This window comes from Triturus cristatus, chromosome 1_1 (assembly GCF_964204655.1).
Source record: "Triturus cristatus chromosome 1_1, aTriCri1.1, whole genome shotgun sequence".
Lineage (NCBI taxonomy): Eukaryota > Metazoa > Chordata > Amphibia > Caudata > Salamandridae > Triturus > Triturus cristatus.
The window spans coordinates 587166622-587173038 of NC_140579.1; positions in this window are offsets into that span (position 1 = coordinate 587166622).

Here is a 6417-nt window from a genome sequence, read left to right on the forward strand (position 1 = left end):
TGGGGCTCGGTGTGTGTGTGTGTGTGGGGCTCGGTGTGTGTGGGGCTCGGTGTGTGTGTGTGTGGGGCTCGGTGTGTGTGTGGGGCTCGGTGTGTGTGTGTGTGTATATAAATGCAATAGGTCTCGCCTTTGCGAGAGCTAAAGCTATTGGCATTGTAAATGACTATGCCATTTATTTATCGGTTTTCAAAACCAACTCATAAATAAAAAAGTTTGTCATTTACAATACCAATAGCTCCAACTTATGCAAAAGGCGAGACCATTGCATTGTAAATGCTTGTTTTCCCATAGGAACCCATGTTATGAGTTTTTGGACAGCTGTTTTGTATGAAGGAAAAAGTAACTATAACTTAAGCCAAGAAAAGTCTCACTCACCTTGTATTGTGAGATCCTTTGGTGTAGTATCTAGGCATACCACCCCAGTAGTAGATATAATCTGAAAGTAATCAAAGTATTCTAAAGTAATTACTCTGTAATTTAAACTGCTATTTGAAACTCTACCAACCTGTAACAATTGCATATCCATTCCCAATTGCTTTTCTGTGTAAAGGTTTACAATTGAAAGTACATTTTACCTACCTGTACGAAGTCCTGCTTGGTTCTAGAAATAAAATACAAGTATACCTTTTTAATACTTACCCAATTGGTCTTGATTCTGTCTCTGAGTGTGTGTAATCAGTCCTTGAGTGAGTGAATAAAATAAATGCTTAACATACCCTCTGGATAAGCCTAACTGCTTGCCCACAGTACTACAAAGAGAGCTGTTAGTACTTACCTAATTTAGCCTCTGCTATACCTCTGGGGACTCCTTGGACTCTGTGCACACTATACCTTACTTTGGTATAGTATATACAGAGCCAGCTTCCTACAATTACCTCCTGCATCCTGCTAGTGACACATGCCAGATGGCATATGCAGGCTCTGTAGTGGGACTGGAAGCTCCAGTGGGCACAGCATCAGGAGAATCTCTCTGACATGGTCCAGATCTCGGAGAGAACTGCACAGGAGCTGCAGTGGTGGCTAACAGACCGTGATTGGCTCAGAGGCAGGCCCCTCTCCCTTCCCAACCAGATCTCACAGTAGTGAAGGATGTGTGGGATGAGGCGGCTATCTGGGAGAGGGCTAGATCAGAGGGCTCTGGTCTCCACATCAACTTGCTGGAGCTCCAAGCAATTCACTTGACTTTCAAAGCTGTTCTTCCTTCCTTCAAGGGAAAGCGGGTTCAAGTGTTCACGGACAGCACATCCCCCTGTGGTACTGCAACAGGGCAGGGTGGGCTCGTGGACCCTTTGTCAAGAGGCCCCGCGTCTCTGGACATGGCTCAAACAGCAGGGCATATCCCTGGTGGTTCAACACCTGGCAGATTCCCTGAACGCTAGGGCAGACGAACTCAGCTGTCGAAGCCTAGAGGATCACGAATGCTGTCTCCATCCAGAAGTGGCACATGGTCTCTTTTAGAAGTGGGGAGAGCCTAGATTAGATATGTACTCTCTGCCAAGAACGCACAATGTCAGCAGTTTTGTGCACTGGAGTTTCCAAGGCTGCACTCCCTTGGCGGCCCTTTTGTCTCGAGTGGAGCTCAGGCCTCCTGTGCACCTTTCCGCCAATACCACTCCTGTCCAGAGTGCTCAAGAAGATCAGGAGCGACCGGACCCAAGCCAATCTTGTAGCTCCGGACTGGGCACTGAGAGTTTGGTATCGCAAGCTTCTCCAACTGAGCACTGATTCCCTGATCAGGCTGCCCCTTTGTGAGTATCTTCTGTTGCACCAGTAGGGGAGGGTCCTCCACCCGAACCCGTCAACTCTACGCCTTCTTACGTGGAGATTGAACAGTGGCAGTTGACAGCATTCAACATTCTTCCAGAAGCCTGTGATGTTATTTTGGCAGCCAGGCACCCCTCTACCAAGACAGTGTATGCCTGCCGGTGGCAAAAAGGTGTGAAGATTTGTACAGAAAGGTCCATTGATCCTCTTTCTGCTTCCCTCTCTCAAGTCCTTCTCTTTATTTTCACCCTTGCCCAGCAGGGCACTCTTAAAGGGTACCTTTCGGCCTTGTCTGCCTTCTTGAGGCTGCCAGACGAAGCCTCTATATCTAAATCCCCTATTGTAAATACATTTCTTAAGGGGCTTGTACATGTGTTTCCACCTGCCCCATTCATCATGCCTCAGTCGGACCTTAATTTAGTTTTCTCCTTCCTGATGTGTGTTCCATTCGAACCTCTACACAGCTGCCCCCTCCGGCTGCTTACCATCAGAACTGCATTTTTAGTGGCAATAACATCTGCCAGGAAGGTGAGCGAATTGCAGGCTCTGTCATCCAAGCCTCCCTACCTGACCATTTTCCCCGGATAAGTTGGTACTAGGCACTAGGGCCTCTTTCTTACCGAAAGTGGTAATATCATTCCACTTGTGCCAATCAGTCATCTTGCCCACTTTCTATGCTCCTCCGCACCCCTCTAAAGAGAAAGAGCGACTCCACTGTGTGGACCCAAAAAGAATGTTGTTCTACCTTGTTTGCATTTGAGTTCAGGGTGGATGACCATCTATTCGTGGGGTACGTTGAATCACAGAAAGATCATGCAGTGCAGAAGAGGACTATCTCACAATGGGTCATCCTCTGCATCAAAATTTGCTATGCTCTCTAGCCAAAAAACAACCTCCTGAAGGCTTAAGGGTTCATTCCACCAGAGGTAAGGCTGCTACCATGGCATTGCAATGTGGAGTTCCAGTCCTTCAGATTTGTCAGACAACAACTTGGGCATCGCTGCACACTTTCACTACTGCCTGGACAGTCAAGTCAGCAGGGAAGGCCTTTTTGGCCACTCTGTCCTGCAGGACTTCCTGATCTAAACTTGTCCACAGTCCCTCGTCCCGGGATGGGATTACTTGGGTATCAATTCTAAGGTAAGAAATCAGCGGCTAGATGTCTCGATCAGATGGTCAAGTTACTTACCTTCGGTAACGCCTTATCTGGTAGAGACATAATCGAGCTGCAGATTCCTTACTGACCCACCCCTTCTCCCCTCACTGCGGACATGTTTTTAGGGTCCGCGCTGATCCCATTTAGGGCACTAGTTGTTCTAAACGAATATACCACGTTACATCGCGGTGTTTACACCGCGATACCTTTACAATGCAGGCATTACAACTCAAGTCGTTACAACGACTTGCGCTGGAGGGGGCTGGACTTAGGAACAGTACGATTTACTATTCCAACTCCAGTTTACGTACAGTAGGGAAGGTGTTGGAATAGTAAATCACACTATTCCTTAGGTTAGAGCGCCATCCAGCGCAAGTCATTGTAATGACTTGCGTTGTAATAGCCGCGTTGTAAAGTTATTGCGGTGTAAACACCACGATGTAACCGATGTTTCCCGTTCTAAACACACCACTGTCAGTGCACTTCATGACTCCGTGCTCCTTGTGTGGAAAGTCGTGAAAAGTAACTGATGTCAGCGCGCCAAGTTGGTGCCTATCTAGGTGATGCAGGCGTCCCTTTCGACAAGGACGACACAGTCCTGCGGAGACGACTGACACGACCTACCGGTGCGCAAGAGTATTGCTTGATCAAGAGTCTTCCAGATCCAGCCTGGTACCTGGGAAATTGTAAGGTATTGCTTGATCAAGAGTCTTCCAGATCCAGCCTGGTACCTGGGAAATTGTAAGGTAAGGTATCTGTGGCTAGTTCATGTCTCTACCAGATAATGAGTTACCAAAGGTAAGTAACTTGTCTGACTAGGGCACTGGGAATCTGCAGGGCAAACACAAGAACACACAACAGGAATATAAGCAGGGAAACAGACAACTATCTTAAACTAGTTTGTCTGCTCCTCTGAAATTATCTCTTTATGAGGTGAAAAGCTTTTATACGAAAGCAAGGAGCGGATTAATCTCAAGAGTTCAATGTGACAACCAGCAGCTCCTATGGAGAAGGTGTGCTGGGTGGTTCTCTGTGCTAGAGGCACAAGCTTTGAAATCTAACTTGGAAGCAATGAAAATTCAGATAACAATACAAGACAGAACAACAGGGAACAGAACATGGAACACCAAGCAGAAACTGGGCTCAGACAAAGCAGAACTGGAAATCAGGGTCAGGAATTGGATTGGAATTCTGAGAACAAGGCTAGGAAAGTTCTGCACTCAAACAAGGCAAGATGGAAATATGCACCCTGGTAGGGTGTCTGGGTCTAAAAAATAAAATGAAGCTGGGGCGGGGCAAAGCAAAATGGCCAATTGGATGTGCTAAGGGAAGTTTCCTGGTATCCTGACGAATCCTGGGGAGGATTGCCCCCAATAACTCTCCCCTGGTGATCAGCCCAGTGGGGGACTGTACCTTTCTTTGACTCCGGTACTCCGGGGACAGAGATTTGCGGCCGCTGAAGATGCTGGAGGCCATGCGGAGAGATTATCCCATGGGTGCAGCCTAGGCGGGGTCAGGGGACTTGGAGGTGCCCGCGGTCACAGTAGTCGGCCTGAGGCAAGGGTCCGGATCCTTCCCTCACCCCCACTTGGCATTCATCAGAGCCGGGGGCTGCTTTGTCAAATTGAGGAGAGCTGTTGGAGTGCGGCCCCTGGGGCTGGAGTTGTAGTTGGCATGGCCTTCCAAGACCAGGCACACCGCAGTGTGCAGACTGACGCAAGCCTTTGGTGTTGGAATCGGTGGAGGCGCTGACTCCTGAGATTGATGCAGAGACCCCCGCCCTACCCATGCTGGGGCAAAGGGTCTGCTTGAGCCAGACTAGGTGTGGGCCCGATACGAAAAACTGCTTAAGTCCTGGGCTTGACCAGGGGACCATGAGGACATCTGACATGAAGGGTGATGTGACCTAAGCCTCAGCCATGACTTGGTGAACTAGAGGGGGCCTGGGGCGAGCCTTGGTCCCCATGAGGAACCCCTGGACTATAGTGAGGAGTGCTGTTGTGGCCTGCCCGGGGGGCCCCTGCGGAGCCTATGGAAGCCATGGGTTGGAGCAAGGCTGCGGCAGAGGAGCATTGAGTGCCAGGTGAGCGGCCCAGGAGACTGTGGGCCAGGTCCCAACGGTGTGGGGCCGATGGGGCGGACTTCCTCTTGCTCTGTGCAGACCTCAGAGGTGTGTCTGAGTGCTCCAAAAAAATGAGGGAAAAGTGCAGGCGCTCACACAGGAGGTGGCAGATTTGAAGGACACTGTACACACATTATCGGAGTCAACCGTCCGCCTTGACGAGCAGCTAAAAAGACGTGGAAGGGAGATCCAGGCATTTGAATTAGCAATTTGTGGGATTCCTGGAGCATGTAGAGGTGGAGGCCATGGAACTGTGTCTTGAACAATGGCATACTAAATTGGTGGGGAATGAGGTGCTCGTGAACCTCTTCATGATTGAACAAGCACATAGGGTATTAGTTAGGCACCCACCCCCCGGGGTCCCCTTCCCCGAGGACATTTATAGTCAAAATACTTAATTACAGAGACTGAGACACTATTTTGCAATGGGCCAGAAAGAATAGAGACTCTAGATTTGAAGGAACTACGATACGTATATTGCTTGATTACACCTGTAGGGTTCAGGCCCAGAGAATTTTATTGTTTTGGCCGGCTAACAAAAACTCAGAGCGCTAGAGCTGTGCTCTATGCTCCTCTACCCTACAAAGCTGAAGGTGATAGGGGAGGCCTTTCCTATTTCTTTACCTCTCAGAGGAAACTTGGGACTGGTTGGACTGGAGAGGTGGCGTTGGACCTGGTGGGGCCCTGTGTGGGGGTTCCTGCAGGACCAAATCTAGGGGCAGACCAAGTGGCTCAGCTGAACGGCTGAAATGGGGAATGACCAGCAAGGAGAAGGCGAGCTGGGTAGCGGTGCAGGCAGATGGCACACTTGAAGTGGTCGAGGACTTTGTCCGTAGCGCAAAAAGTCCCTTGGATGCAACTGGCATGCAGTCATCTACACCAGACTCAGACATCGGATTATCCGATGGGACGGCAATCTTCAGCAGACAGAGGGGTACATAGCCTCCTTTTCAGGGCAGCACCTGATTTACCTACAGCATGGAACTTACACAAATGTGATAAGGTTTTTGAGGATGCTGGGGGCAGCTATCATGTCCATCAAACCCCAGCTGGTAGTCGACACTGGTGCAGGAACATCACAAGGACTGCTGGGGGGACGATCCTCGCCTGTGCCCAGTGTCAACCTTCAGGTGAGCATGGGGACTGAGAGGGTGCCAGGTCTTCCATTGCGTTTTATTCTCATTTTTGTCCCCTAGTAGGCTCAGCTGTTGGCACACATTGGGGAGTGTGGGGAGTTTACTTGAAATGTGATATTGTAGGTGCGGGATGCGTGGAAATATCAGATGTTTATGGTGGTGGAGACATTGTTCTTCGTTTATCTAGGTTTTTACCCGGAGGGAGGGAATAGGATGGGGCTGTTGCTGTGTTCTTGTTT